Consider the following 16,958-nt stretch of genomic DNA (forward strand, 5'->3'; position numbering starts at 1 on the left):
TCAGCATATGTCGCATTTGTGAATTTTCTGACATTTTCTTTGTGGGGAGTCCTTGGGTAATAGGAAAGAGACTCACGAATCTGACTAAGAGAAGATTACCTGAGTAATGTGAAGGAGTCGGCCAGAAAATTCCAAATAGCGGTAGAAGGAAACAAGAAGTCGGCACCGAGCAATGCCCAGATCTTGACAGAGACTGAATGTAACAGGGCATGGTTAATCGCCTTTTTTCTACGATAAGCTTGTTTGCCCACCTCCTCCATTATCTCTGAAAATTAAAAGGTGTTGTCACTGATTGAACTGGAACATTTAACTAGCTAGCTTTTAATACTCTTTTGCTTTAGTACGAGCGCTTTGTCAGTTCTTTTCAAGTGATTGTATTGTTTATTTTCTTTTTCACGTCTCTCAAGTTATGTTCCTCTGCAGCATTTATTGAATATTTATCATACATTATTATGCATTTTACCTACACTTAATGTGTCTCTTCTCAGTTCTGAATTTCTTGATTATGACTTTCTTGGTCTCGGTGTTGCGTATTCGATCGTAATTTTGAGTAGCTTGACCTCATTTCATACTCCTTTTTTAAATTGTGCTTTACTCGTTTTGGTCTCGGTAGAATGAGTTTCTTCTCATTTCCGTTCTTTAGCAACTTCTCTAAACTCAGCGTTTGCGTCCTCCCTCCACTACCTCTCTCCCCTCATCCCCCGCTCCCCACCGCTCTCTTTTACTCGACATTTACATTATTCTTCTAGTTCGATCTGCCTCTTTCATTCGTATGCAAAACGTTTATAATACTCATGCGTTTCCTCAATCTCCCGGAATAACTGAGTTATATTGATGTCTGTACATTAAAAAAAGAAAAAATCTGTCAGTCACAGGTTTACAAGGTCTGTGGAAAAGATAGCGCTTAAATCAAAGAATACTGGTAAAGATTTCAGTTTGCTCCTCTACAGTATGTCATCTTGGTGTTTAAGTTTGAAGCGTTTATCAGTATCTCTGGACAAAATTGAGTGCTAGGTGTTTGAGAATTATTGGATGTTCTTTCATTTAAGACCTTACAATTGTGAGTGAAGACAGTTTTTTAGAGAATATATTTTTACTTTGACTAAGAGCAATTGTTGAATTGAGTGGTTGTTTGTGTGTTCATTTTTTAAACTCTTTCCTTCAAAACAACGTATGCAACCTGATTATCGACATGTATTCCATAACACTATTTGTTCCTGATCTATTACTCTTAAGCCGTCAACTATAAGTATTCTTCTCAGACTCGTTACTGTTTTAATCATTCATGAGGTACAATGATTTGGAATAACTAACCGTGTAAATATTTTAAAATTTATAACGATTTCCATCTCTCTATGTCTTTATAAATACAGATAGATAGACAGATAGGTAGGAAGATGAAATGAATATCTAAAGCTATGCGAAACTTCTGGAAAGACCCTTGATGTAAGGTTTTTCTGTGACGAAAGGGTAAATATGTGAAATAGACTGGAGAAACGTTAAGTCCGGAAAAGGAATATTAATGACGTGATCGGATAAGAGCGGGTGGTATTAAGAATACGGAGGAGGAACGCTGATGAAATGGGGTGGTGTAATGTAATGAATAATTGGTAAATAATTAATGAATAACAGGTTTGCGCCATAGCAACAGATATGGTTACTGATGCCAACACAAGTGGTATGAGAGAGAGAGAGAGAAAGAGAAGGAAGCGGAACTATTTGAGGTAGTTTAGAAGTCCGAGCTTTTGAAAAAAGTAAGATTGCATAGAGAGATTAAAAAAACAACTGATCGAGGAATAAAGAAGGAAACTGCGAGTCGCAAGAGCCATAAGGTAAAACCAGCATTAATGAGTAAGTAAAGAAAAAGAAAATGATGAGGGGAAAATATGACGGAAGAGGTATTTTCCAGTGAAGGGAAAGTGTGATGATGCGTCGTGGAGGAGGGGGAGGGAGAAGGGTAATAAATAACGAACGGTTCGGAATCAGTAAAGAGAAGTTACGGATGTGTTAAAGCAGAGAGAGCAGCAACAGCACAAGAATCCGTGTAAGCGTGTCTGTCTGTCTGTCTGTCTGTCTGTCTGTCACTTGGATTTGATACCGAATGAGCCGTGTACACAAAAAGATAAGAATAACGTATTACCGGTACAGTTTATTATATTGTCGCTTTGACTATGCCTTAAAAACGTTTCGTATAGCGATGTCTCTGCGCATGTCAAGAAAACTGTACTCATGCGAGCACACACACACACCCACTATATATATACTGTATATATATATATATATATATATATATATATATATATATATATATATATATATATATATATATACATATATATATATATATATATATATATATATATATATATATATATATATATATATATATATATATATATATATATATACATATATATATTAAAAACAGAAGTAGGCGACGGCCAGTGGCACACAGCGCGAAGGTGGACCATGGAAATATACTAATCTCAGCATAATTCTTTATTTCCAACGTTTCGTAATAAACAACTTTATTACATCATGATACAGAAATCATTCCTATCAATATACAGTATGTTTTACAAATTTTTGAATGGTTTCTTATGCTTGAATGCTCGGGATTGGAGAGCCTACAGCCAGTCCGAAAACATGTCGGATCCACGAGGAGGTTACTGAGGGTCAGATTCGACTCCCATAGGGGATTAAGTTTTCGGACTGGCTGTAGGTTCTCCAATCCCGAGCATTCAAGCATAAGAAACCATTAAAAAATTTATAAATGATTTCTCTATCATAGGCCAAACAACTAATGCATGCGAACTGCCTATCCTGGAATCATTATTTATTAAACAACTAGTTCCCCAGTTAAATGCCCAGACCTCCTCCACTCAGCTCTTCCTGAGTTAACTTTTTATTTATGCATTCTTTCTTCTGCCTTCTTGGTATAAGGTTGGTTAGCGGTCTTTGATTTTGCTTTTATGTCTTTTTTGTTTTTTTCGTTTTGTTTTTTGGTATTTTAACTGTGCTGTATTTTATGAATTTTATTGATTTTAGACCATTTTTAAAGTGATTTTATTCATTATTTAACAGATTCCTTTGATGTAATAAAGTTATTTATTACGAAACGTTGGAAATGAAAGAATTATGCTGACATTAGTACATTTCCATGGTCCACCTTCTGATATATATATATATATATATATATATATATATATATATATATATATATATATATATATATATATATATATATACATATATATATATATATATATATATATATACACTCACACACACAAATGCTGTATATATGTAGATTCTAGTGGTCACTTTTTACGAGATACATATGTAATTGTCATAACCACAATGCCCTCTTAACCTATGAATTCCTTACACTTTTTGGATACACTTGTCACTACAAAGCCTGATATCCAAATGCATTTCTTGCAGCTGGATATTAGGCTCTGTAGTGAATATCTATTATAGTGTAGCGAAGGTGTGAGTGAGAGTCAGCATCTACAAACTTACTAATTCATTCAGACAACAGACAGACAGGTCAATAACTTTTGCGAGCGAAAATGTAGCGCCTGACACCAGGCGAACGAAAACAGATGTCACCACACAATCATTTGTGTTTGTTGACAGATGAATATATACATATAAATGGATATACAAGGTATGACTGAAGCTAGGGTAAATATGGCTGAATTGTTGACATTGTAATGCACACGGTGTCAATTATACATTTGATCTGACAATAATATGAAAGAAGATATGTGCATAAAAGATGTGTGATGTATGCTGCATTTCTTGTGTCCGCATGTTTTCCACGCAGAGATGTTGTTATGAGGAGATTAGCAAGCCAGGTGAGATGATGGTGTGTGGGGTCCATGTGAGACCCAACAGGACTCCCCCCCTTGGAGAGAACTACAGTTGTAGGTTGGTTTCCAGGAGGTATGCTGGTTTTAGGCAATCAGTAGATACCCACATCGTCCTACCGTCTACTGTCATCTGGTGGGCCTCGGGTTGTCTCTGGATTATACCGTATGGTCCCAAGTAGGTTGGGGAGAGGGGGTCTCTGTGTGCATCTACCTGTATGAATGCATATTTTTCTTTCTGCAGCTCGCTGGGGATGTACACTTCTCTGGTCATGTGGTAGGTCGTCTTGACTAGCATGATCCATTCTACCGCTTTTCGGGTGTTGAATGGGAATGTTTGGCTCGTTTGATCTAGAGAGACATCTGCTGGCAATGTTTGTACTTGGCCGTATAGGACTTCTGCTGGAGATGCAGTGAATGCTGTGTGCAGTGTCGTTCTTAGGCCCCGTAAGACTCACGGTAACTCCTTTCTAGAGCTCTCGACTTGACAACTGGCGGTGAGCGATGCTTTCAACAACCTGTGTAGCCTTTCGATGACGCTGTTAGCTTCTGTGTTGTAGGCTGTCGTGTGTTATTTTTGTCCCCAAACTGTCAGTGAGGGCGTTCCACAGGGTGGGCTTGAAGTTGGCTCCCCTGTCTCTTGTGATGATCTGCGGGAATCCTTGCCTGCTGACCCAACTGATGAGGGCTTTCGCGCAGCTTTCTCCCATCTGTTGCTGTATCGGTATTGTTTTGGGCCACCTGGTATTTCTATCGATGGTGAACAGGTATCCAAACCCCTCGGAGTGGGGTAGGGGTCCTGCTATGTCGATGTGGATGTTGGGGAGTCGGCAGTGTGTTGTTTGGAACTCTCCTATTCCACTCTCTCCATGTCTTTTGACTTTCGAATCTGACACCGGAGTGCATTTTCTCCAGTTTTTTATATCCTTTTTCATTCCCCACCAGATGTACTGCTCCGCTATGATTTGGCCGGTTGACTGGCCTTATGGGTGGGACAGGTTGTGGGCGGGTGTGAAGCCTTTTCTTCTGGGGCCCTCTGGCAGGTAGGGGCAAGGGCATCCGGTACTCGTCTCGCAGGCGATGGTCATCTCTCCACTGTTGATCGACAGGTCATTCCATGTGAGGGCGGGGTTGTCCCGCCGCAGTCGCTGTAGGTCCGCGTGTCTATTTGTGCTGCTGCTATTTCGGGGTAGGCTATCCCAAGCTGGATGGTGTTGGCACAATTTCTTGATAGTGCGTCTGCCATGATGTTTGCTGAATCCTTCAAATATTTGATGGTGCAGGAGTGTTCAGCTATTGCTGACAGGTGCCGCTGTTGCCATGCTGGTATACATCTGCTGACTTTGTGAACGCGTGCACAAGGATTGATGGTCTGTTTGCATGATGAACTGTCGCCCCTCAAGTATGTGGCGGAAGTGGCAGACGGCTTTGTAGACTGCTAGAAGCTCCCTGTCGAAAATGGAGTTTCTGTTCGGCTCTTGTTAGCTTCTTGCTGAAGAATCCCAGTACGGCGCCCATGGCTGTGTTACTTGCATCTGTTGTTAGCGTGAGGGACCTATGGAGTAGAGGAAAAATTAATGAGGTTGCAGAGGTTAACACTTGTTTTGCTAAAAGAAATGCATTATCTTGATTTTCTGACCAATTTAACTGTTTTTGTTTTCCTTGTAGGCATTGATATATCGGGCTCATAATTTTAGCAATGTTAGGGATGAATCTATGGCAGTAGTTGATTAGTCCTGAAAATTCTTGTACTGCTTTAATTGGTGTTGGTTTTGGGATGTCAGTGATTGCTTTTACTTTTTCTGGTAGGGGTTTAATGCCGTCTGGGTTTACTTGATGAGCCAGGAATTCCACTGCTTTCTTTGCCCATTTGTATTTGTCTTCCTTTGATACTGTTCTATTTTCTTTGAGTATTTGTAGTACTTTTTTTGATGTATTTAAGATGCTGCTTGGGGTTGGGACTAAATATGAGGATATCGTTAACATAGACCATGCAGAATGGAAGGTTGCCAAGCAGTTCATCCATCAGTCTTTGGGAGGTTACCCCTGCCTTGAATGTGTAGGTGCCCAAGGTTGGTGACAATTGCGGTTTTCTCTATATTTTCCATTGCTACTGGAACTTGGAACTATCCCTTCAGCAGGTCTATGTTGATGAAGAACTTTGCTCCGTTCATCTGGTTGGTTATGGCTGCTATGTTTGGCAACGGGTATCTGTCTAGCTTCGTTTTGACATTTAGTCGCCAGCAGTTTCTGCACAGTCGCCATGTTCCATCGGGTTTTGGTACCATGTGGAGGGGGGATGCCCACAGGCCGGGGGCTTTTTGGCATATTCCTGCGTTCTCCATCTCCTTGAACACTTGTTTGGCATAGGCAAGCTTCTCAGAGGCTAAACATCTGTAATGTGAGTGGATTGAGGAGCCTTCGGTTTCTATATGGTGCTGGATGATGTGTTTTGCTGGTTTGTTGTATTTCCGGTGGTGGGGAGGCTGCTGCAATGGGGCATATTTGTCGTCTCTGCTGCTGTGGTGATAGTGTGGTGGCGGTTCATTTGGGCTGGCATGCGCCAGTGCCAATGAGAAATTCTGTGTCTGACCTTTTGTCTCTAATGAAGGAGCACATGGATTCTCTATGTTCGTACCTGGAAGAAAGACAGCAGTGGGCAGGCGCAGTTTCTCCTACAAGGCAACCGGTCTGCTCACTGCTGATGTTTAGTTGGATGGGTCGTGGGTGCAACCCCTCACATGTTTTTTGAAAACATGCAGCCTTTGCCACATTTGTGGGCTTTCTTCCCAAATCTCCAGTGGAAGTAGCACATCCCCTCTGGTGGTTCGTCTTTGTCTTTCTTGATGAATTGCTTGGGCAAGTTTTGTTTATGGATGGGGGCGGCTGGTCCCTCTGGGTCACTGTCAGATTCCACATTGGTTGACTGCTGGACCTGTCGTGATGCTGGCTGCTGTTGGCGGCTGTGTGGGCTCCGCTGTCTTGTGGGCCATGTGCATTGCACCAACCAACTTCAGGAATTCATCGATTGGCATGGTGGAGGCACTGGGCATAGCTACCACTGTTTGGCAGGGTAATCTTGTGAGGAGTATCTCCTCGCAAGGTCTAGGGATGACTCATGTTGGCCATCTGTGGCGGGTAGTGTGATGAGCCACTGCAAATGTTTTAGATGCGATGGCTGCTTATCCCCTATGGGTGCCCCACATAGTTGAGGAATTTCTTGGCTCTTAGGGCGAGTGGCATGCTGAAGGATGACTTCAGCTGGTCCTTCAGCAATTCGTAGGTGACAGGGGTTTGAAGTTCTGCGAGCCATCCTGCGATTTGCTCGAAGACATCGTCCAGCAGGAATTCAAGGACTGCGTGAATGGAGGTAGACGTATGGTGGCGGCAGCGATGGTCTCGCTGGAGAGGCTGGCATTGTTGGGGTTGGCTGGGTCAGTCATCTCTGTGGTCTCCAGTGTTGTGAAAGCGTGTGTAAGAGTCAGCGTCTACAAATGTATTAATTTATTTAGACAACAAACAGACAGGTCAATAACTCTTGTGAGCAGAAATGTAGCACCTGACACCAGACTAATGAAAACAAGAGGTCACCACACAATCATTTGTTTGTTGACAGATGAATATATACATAAAAATTGATATACAAGTTGTGACTGAAGCTAGGGTATGTATGCTGAAATGCTGATAATGCAATGCATACAGTGACAATAATACCTTTGATCTGACAATAATATGAAAGAAGATATGTGTATAAAAGATGCATGACGTACGCCGCCTTTCTTGTGTCCGCACATTTTGCGTGCAGAGATGTTGTTGTGAGGGGATTAGTGAGCCAGGTGAGATGACGGTGTGTGGGGTCCACGTGGGACCCTACAATATTAATTTCCCTGGCTGCCTTTCTGGATGTGTTGTGCGTGTCCCTCCCCTTACCTTTCTATTATATTAATTTCCTTGGGTGCCTTTCTGTGTGTGTATGTGTGTGTGCGTGTCCCTCCCTCCCCTTTGCACTCCCCTACCTCCCCTTCCCCTTCACTCTCTCTTCCCTCTCCCTTTCCCTTCCCCTTTCCCTCCACCTCCCCCTTCCTTCCCCTTCCCTTCCACCTCCGTCTCCCCTTCTCCTTCCCCTCCCCACCCTCCTCTCCTCTCCCCTCCCTTGCCCTTTCCTCCTACTTTCCCTCCCTCTCCCCTCCCCTTGCCCTTTCCCCCTACTTTCCCTCCCACCCCTTCCTTTTTGCCTTCCCCTCCCCCTTCCCATCCCCGTTCCTTCCCTAACACCTCCCTCTCCCTTCTCCCTCACCTCCCCATCCCCTTCCCCTCCCTCCCCTCCCCTTCCCCTCCCCTCCCTCCTCTCTCCTTGCCCCTTCCCCCCCTTTCCCTCCCCACCCCTTCGCCTTCCTTCCCTTCCCCCTCCCCTTCCCCTCCCCCTTCTTCCTCCCCCTCCCTCCTCCTTCCTAACCCTTGCCCTTCCCCTCCCATCCCCCACCTCCCTTTCCCATCTCTCTTCCCTCCCCTTCCCCATTTCCATGTTTTATGATGAAATAAAATATGTTGAGATTGAGTACAGTTAACAAAATGTTTATAGATTTGTAAGGACATAATTTTTTTTAGAAAAGTAATGTACAGGTTTTTCAAATCAAAATATATCTTGCTTGACCTTTAGAATTTATTGTAAGAAGTGTTTAATTAACGTCATGTGGTAATTATGAACCACCTGCATTGTGAGGATCACAGTAAATACTACTCCTGTTATACAACTGGAGTCTTTAAGATTTAAGACGTTATAATCCAATGGACATTTCTCCAGGAGGTGGAAGAAATGATTCTGAAGACAGATTCTGGATTTCTTCCCTGAAGGGAAGCGGATCTGATAGTGCCTGTTCAGGGGCTGAAGATGGCTTCCCAGGATCCTGGAGTCTTTAAGAATTTAAGAAGACGTTATAATCCAATGGGCGTTTCTCCAGGAATGCTTCAGAAACTGAAGACTGCTTCAAAGCATCCTTGAGTTGTGAAGACGTCTTTCAAGAATAATGTTTTAATAACTGTCCAGAAATTTTCAACATTGTGACCCAGTAGTTATTTTCATGTCGAAATGGACTCAGTGGTAATTCTAGAGCAACTGCAAACACCACTGGTGATGGTCCGGAACTGCCAGTGGTATCAATATTGGTTCAAAACCCATCAACAGCTGCTCCTGCATCGACTCCAAGATATGGTCAGTTGTTATTATCAATTCACACCACTCGTGCATCTGATATCTAACCACGTATCCTACAACGCTTCTGATTGGCCATTGATCAGCCAGTCACATGGCTGGAAACTGGTCAGTCTGTTCCAGCTGTCACCGAGTGAACATCTACGCTGCGACCTCTCCTCATGAAATATGTATTTCAGTTATAACTTCATTACACCTCAGTTTTACCCGAAGAAAAGTAGTGTTTCTCAGTTTCATCACTAAACATCATCAAGCCAGTGAGTTAAGGATTATAATGATATATGAATTATGTACTTCAGTAAACTTAATGCTAAAATATGTATAGTGAAATAAGCATGAAATTTTTAGTATAAGATATATTCTTTCAGTCCTTACATGACATCGTAGTGCATTTATCATTTATCGTCTTGTGTTTCATACAATATCGTAGCTTAAATGTCATGGATGACAATGCTACCAAAAAATTATTGGTAGGGCTATTAATATGAAAATAACAAGCAAAAGATTAGGAATATTAAAATGAGTGGGGATGCGCGCAGATAATAGCCTCGTGTTTATTTCACTATACATATTTTAGCATTAAGTTTACTGAAGTACATAATTTATATATCATTATAATTCTTAAATCATTGGCATGCCGATGTTTAGTGATGATATTGAGAAACACTACTTTTCTTCGGGTAAAATTGAGGTGTAATGAAAGTTATAACTTTTGAAAGACATATTTCATGAGGAGAGGTCGCAGCGTAGATGTTCACTCGGTGACGGCTGGAACAGACTGACCAGCTTCCAGCCATGTGACTGGCTGATCAATGGCCAATCAGAAGCATCGTAGGAGATGGGGTTAGATATCAGAGGCACAGGTGGTGTGAATTGATAATAGTATATATATGGACAGAAGGTAAACGGGTTGGTGATGCCCATAGACTATTGCTGACTCTTATTAGTAGGGTTAATTTAACTGTGGGTATGGTTATGGGTATGGTATGGGTATGGGTATGTGTTACAGATATAGGTATGTGTATGGCTATGGGAATGGTATGGTATGAGTATGGATATGGGTAGGGTAGGGAATGGATATGAGTATGGGTACGGGTATGGTCAGGATATGGGTATGGGTATCGGTATGGGTATGGGTATGGGTGTAGGTATTGGCATGGTACAGATATGGGTATGGGTATAGTATGGATTAGGTATGGGTATGGGTATCAGTATGTGTATGGTACAGGTATGGGTATGGTAAAGATATGTGTATGGGTATGGAACAGGTATGGGTATAGGTATTGGTACAGTAAAGATATGTGTATGGGTATGGAACACATATGAGTATGGGTATAGGTATGGGTATGGGTATAGTACAATATGGGTATGGTTCAGATATGGGAGTGGGTGTGGGTATGATACAGGTATGGGTATGGGTATGGGTGTGGTACAGGTATGGGAGCTAGCAAATGCGAGTGATAGCAAGCATCTGCTAGGCGCATTTGAAAAGTGTGAAGAATTCGAGCTGTGAAGAAGGCACTGTGGTTATTACAATTACACATGCACATACAAGTCAATGTATAAACGAAATAAAAATGAGGGGCTATTTTATTAGCCTGGAAGAGCAGAATAAATATATACTTACTTTCGTCATATTCCTGTGACTGAAGATGGGTAAACCAGGGAAATGCCCGAATGATAATATCAATAAGGGTGGGAAGACTATGTATGACATTGCAGACATCTCCTGTATCTACCAAAGACGTGGCAGGGGGGAAAACGGCGACGTCGGAAGAGCCAACGACAACTACTTGGGGTTAGGTGCCGATGTCATCAGTATTATAGACTGTTGTGTGTAGAGAAATAGAGTGATTCAAGTCCACAATTTTAGTTTATTAATTTCTTTTGACCAAAGTGGACAGATTTTTTTAATGGGTGTCCAGATCACTAACTTTTGTGTACGGTGCGGCACTAAAATATAAATAAAGAGTTTGTTAGGGGGTGGGGGAAGTGACTGAGATGTATGGAACCAAGGAGGACCGATAAGAAAAATTGTTTTAAGGAAATTTGGCCAAACATGAGAGAACCTATCTTTGGATACCAATTTGGGGACTGGCGTAAGTGGCTGGAACAATTGAAAATTGTTAGTCATTGTTGATTTTGAGATTCCTGTTGAATTTTGAGGTTCCAGTCAGAAAGCAAAGTGTTTCCAGAGAAAAAGGACACTATTTACTTGAGAAAGTTTCCCATGAAAAGAGGAATTTACATGAATTGTGTTACTAATGCAGTTGGTTTGTGAAAAACTAAGTTAGAAAGTAACCATATATATTATATATATATATATATATATATATATATATATATATATATATATATATATATATATATATATATATATATATATATATATATATATATATATATATATATACATATATATATATATACATATGTATGTATGTATGTAGACAGTATATATAGTATATAATATATATATATATATATATATATATATATATATATATATATATATATATATATATATATATATATATATACTGTATGTATATATATATATATATATATATATATATATATATATATATATATATATATATATATATATATATATATATATATATATATATATATATAATATATATATATATATATATGTATATATATATATATATATATATATATATATATATATATATTATATAACAGGACCTCATTCAAACTGGATGGTATCTAATATATTTATTCAGGAAAATACAAGCTTTCTTGGACAAACAGTCCTCATTATAAAGTATCCTATTCCATTAGATACCTTCCAGTTTGAATGAGGTCCTGTTAGTAATTCTGCTAATGCACAGAACAGTTGTGTACGTGATAAAGTTAATGATTATATATACATACATATATAAATGTTATATATATGTACATATACTTTATATATATATACGAGGGTAAGTCAAAAAGGTCCAGGAAAAATTGTTGAATGATGTATTTACACAGGAATGAAACAACCCAAATACTTGGTAAACAATTATCTGTGATGTAGTGATCATATAGACTTGTTACCTCACTCATCCTCTTGCTACCGTGGTGTTAACATCTGCTTCAGAAAAGTAACTTCTTGAACCCATGGAAAATAAAAATTTTGAGATGAGAGCTAACATCAAGTTCCTGACCAAGCTTGATTGGAAACCAGGAAAAATTATTGAAGCTTTGCAACAAGTTTATGGAGATTCTTCTCCATCTAAATCAGTTGTTTATGATTGGATAAAGCGATTTAAGGATGGTCAGGAGGACCTCAAAGACAACCCAAGAGAGGAAGACCATCGACTGCAAAAATGAAAGAATTGTGGCTTTGGTGCAGAATCTAGTGGATGAAGATCGTCGGATTACTATCGATATGATAGCTAATGAAACTGGGATCACCCATGGTTCCGCATTTTCAATTTTAAATGAAAATCTTGGTTTGAGTAAACTTTCAGCACGTTGGGTCCCAAAAGCGTTGCGCGAAGACCAAGTGCATCAAAGAGCTGAACTTTCTCTTGCAGTTTTAACGAAGATTGAATCAAATGAATCAGAGTTTTTTACCGGATTGTTACTGGAGATGAAACTTGATCCATCAATATGACCCAGAAAGTAAAATTCAATCAAAGCAATGGTTACCAAGAGGTTCAGCTGCACCAGTGAAGTTCAAAGTGGCGAGATCTGCCCAGAAGGTTATGGCAACAGTGTTTTGGGACTCCAAAGGAGTGATTTTGATTGATTTCCTTGAAGGACAAAAACAATCACCGGGAACTACTACAAAGGTGTTTTGCAAAAACTGAAGACTGCATTGGCTAAAAACGTCGAGGAAAGTTGCACCGCAGAATTTTGTTCCATCATGATAACGCTCCAGCACATTCATCAAGGGTTGCAAGAGAAGTCCTACGGAAATTTAGGTGGAAACTCTTCCACATCCTCCTTATAGTCCTGATCTTGCTCCTTCAGATTTTTTCCTGTTCCCAAAACTCAAGGAACACTTAAGAGGAGTCCGGTTTGAATCTTTGGATGCTGCTAAACATGCAGTTTCAACATGGTTTAATTTCAAATTTCTACAAAGAAGGGTTGCAGAGGTGGAAACATTCTTGAAAAGTGTATAGAGTTAGATGGTAGATATGTAGAAAAATGATGTTTGAATTTCCTTAAATGAAGAGTACTATATATATATATATATATATATATATATATATATATATATATATATATATATATTATATATATATTTGAGTGCTGTCCATGCACTCCTTCAGGTTAATTTTATTCTGTAAATTGTAAATAAAACTAATTATTACTTACTCAGGCTGTCACTCTGGTGACCTACGCTTCCCTTTCCCCTTTTCTTTTTATGATTCTGCAATCCCATTAGCAATACTACCTAATTTCCCATAAATTAACACTCATGGAGCTCTCAGATGTAACAATATATACTATATATGTATATATATATATATATATATATATATATATATATATATATATATATATATATATATATATATATATAATTATTTATATATTTGTATATATGTATGTATATTATATATATATATATATATATATATATATATATATATATATTTTTATATATATATATATATATATGACCATAATTATTTATATATTTGTATATATGTATGTATATTATATATATATATATATATATATATATTATATATATATATATATATATATATATATATATATATATAAAGCTGACCAACCTGGCTCTGCCTGTGAAAATTCTGAAGGACTCAGAAAATTTTTCCTGCACCTGGAGCTTGTGCTGACTGTCCCTTTTATCCATATATTTAATGTGGTGATTGTCCCATTTATCCAAATATTACTGTTCTTACTGTCCCAATTATCCTGGTATTACTGTGGTGACTGTCCATTTTATCCAAGAATTACTGTACTAACTGGCCCTTTTATCCAAATTTTACTATTCTGACTGCCCCACCTATCCAGATATTACTGTGGTAACTGTTCCCATTTATCTAGGTATTACTGTTGTGACTGTCCCTTTTATCCAGGTGTTAATGTTCTGACTGTCCCATTTATACTGTGGTGGATGTCCCATTTACCCATGCATTACTGTGCTGTCTGTCCCTTTTATCCAGATGTTGCTGTACTGACTGTCCCTTTTATGCAAGTATTACTGTGGTGACTGTCCATTTTATCCAGATATTACTATGATGACCGCCATATTTATCCATGTATTACTGTGGTGGCTGTTCCTTTTATCTAGGTGGTATTACTGTGGTGACTGTCCCTTTTATCCAGGTATTACTGTAGTTACTGTGTTTTTTATCCAGATATTGCTGTGTTAACTGTTCCCATTTTCCCCCACTAAACCTAAACAACCCCCACTTAACTGAAACACCCCACTAAACCTAAACACTCCCTCACTAAACCTAAACACTCCCTCACTAAACCTAAACACACCCCTTACTAAATCTAAACACACCCTCTGCTAAACCTAAATGCATCCCCACTAAACCTAAGCACACCCACCACTAAACCTAAACACAAAACTTTATACTGAATTATTAATCACAGGAAAGAAAGAAAGCTCTTCCTGTGAAAACTCTGAAGGACTCAGAAAAATTTTTCTGCACCTGCTTGTGCTGACTGTCCTTTTATCCATATATTACTGTGCTGATTGTCCCCTTTATCCAAACATTACTGTTCTTACTGTCCCATATGTCCTGGTATTACTGTGGTGACTGTCCCTTTTATCCAAGAATTACTGTACTAACTGGCCCTTTTATCCAAATATTATTATTCTGACTGTTCCACCTATCCAGATATTACTGTGGTAACTGTCCCATTTATCCAGGTATTACTGTTGTGACTGTCCATTTTATCCAGGTATTACTGTACTGACTGTCCCATTTATCCAGGTATTACTGTGGTGACTGTCCCTTTTAACTTGGTATTACTGTGCTGACGGTCCCATTTATCCAGGTATTACTCTGGTGACTGCCCCTTTTTATCCAGGTATTACTGTAGTGACTGTCCCATTTATCCAGGTATTACTGTTCTGACTGTCTCATTTATCTAGGTATTATTGTGCTGACTGTCCCTTTTATCCAAATATTACTGTGGTGACTGTCCCTTTTTTCCAGGTATTACTGTTCTGCATGTCCCTTTTATCCAAATTTTAATGTGGTGACTGGCCATTTTATCCAGAAATTACTGTGGTGACCGTCCTCCAGGTGTTCTTGTGGTGACTGTCCCATCTGTCCATGCATTACTGTGCTGTCTGTCCCTTTTATCCAGGTGTTGCTGTACTGACTGCCCCTTTTATCCAAGTATTATTGTGGTGACTAGCCATTTTACCCAGATATTACTATGATGACTACCATGTTTATCCATGTATTACTTTGGTGGCTGTGCCATTTACCCAGGTTATATTACTGTGGTGACTGTCCCTTTTATCCAGGCATTACTGTGGGTATTGTCTATTTTATCCAGATATTGCTGTGGTGACTGTCCCATTCCCCCCATCCCTTTTATCCAGGTATTACTGCGGGTACCGTCTATTTTATCCAGATATTACTGTGGTGACTGTCCCATTCCCCCCACACCCCTAAACCTAAACAAACCCCCCACTTAACTGAAACACCCCCACTAAACCTAAACACCCCTTACTAAATCTAAGCACACCCCCTGCTAACCTAAATACATCCTCACTAAACCTAAACACACCCCTTACTAAATCTAAACACACCCCCTGCTAAACCTAAATACATCCCCACTAAACCTAAGCACACCCACCACTAAACCTAAACACAAACCTTGATACTGAATTATTAATCACAGGAAAGAAAGCATTTTCAATAATATATTTCTATGGTATCGAGTAAATGAAATGAGGCATGATAAACTCGTAGAGTTTATTTGCCACATTAGTTACTAAGTCTACGGGCAGCACATATACTGTATATATACTGTATATAATATATATATATATATATATATATATATATATATATATATATATATATATACATATATATACATACATATTATCCTATATGCATGAGCATGTGTGTACGCACACCAGAAAATTTAATCATATGCTTTTGCCCGTACATATATTCTTTGAGATAATTGAATAAGGCGTTGGGAAGATCAGATGTTTAACATAGATTTATTGTTCTTGAAGTGTCTTTTCAAGCACCCTTAATGATGTGAAGGCTCTTTGTAACCACTTACCTCGCAATAACTTTCTGTTTAGACAAAGACATCCCATCCCAAATGATGATGATGGGTTCAGTCTTTCAGTCTTGTCTATGGTTGTATGGAATACTTCATTTTTCGTGTTTTTTTTTTCTTTGTGTTGTTAAATTTCTTGAGCTGTAGCACTTTTGTTCCAGTCAGCTCAAACTCTGCAGTTCTCTCTGTTTGATAAGTTTTATTTGAATTATTTAGTTGGATTAGATTAATTTTCACAAAGGCCACCAGAAAACGCACTCATGATCTCAGAGAAACTTGTGTGGATTAAAAAGAACCATCTTATTTTTTCCTAAATATCTTTTCCTTCATCAATTTTTTTTTTTGCGAGAAAAACGAGGCCATAGAAGTTTTTGACTAATTTTCACTAACATACATTTTATGCTCTGGTAATTATTCCTCTGCTGATTGATTGATTGATCAGTGCTCGTACATTGCAAGAGATTGAGAATCACTATGTATAATCATCAGATTAGCGTTTTTAAGGGGTTATTATTTTGAATGTGTATTACCTAAAATAGGTGAATGAGGCTTCTTTGGATGCACCCTAAAAACTACCTCACAGTGAAAGTTAATTTTCACACATCCATTGCGAGAAT

This window comes from Macrobrachium rosenbergii, chromosome 36 (assembly GCF_040412425.1).
Source record: "Macrobrachium rosenbergii isolate ZJJX-2024 chromosome 36, ASM4041242v1, whole genome shotgun sequence".
Taxonomy (NCBI): domain Eukaryota; kingdom Metazoa; phylum Arthropoda; class Malacostraca; order Decapoda; family Palaemonidae; genus Macrobrachium; species Macrobrachium rosenbergii.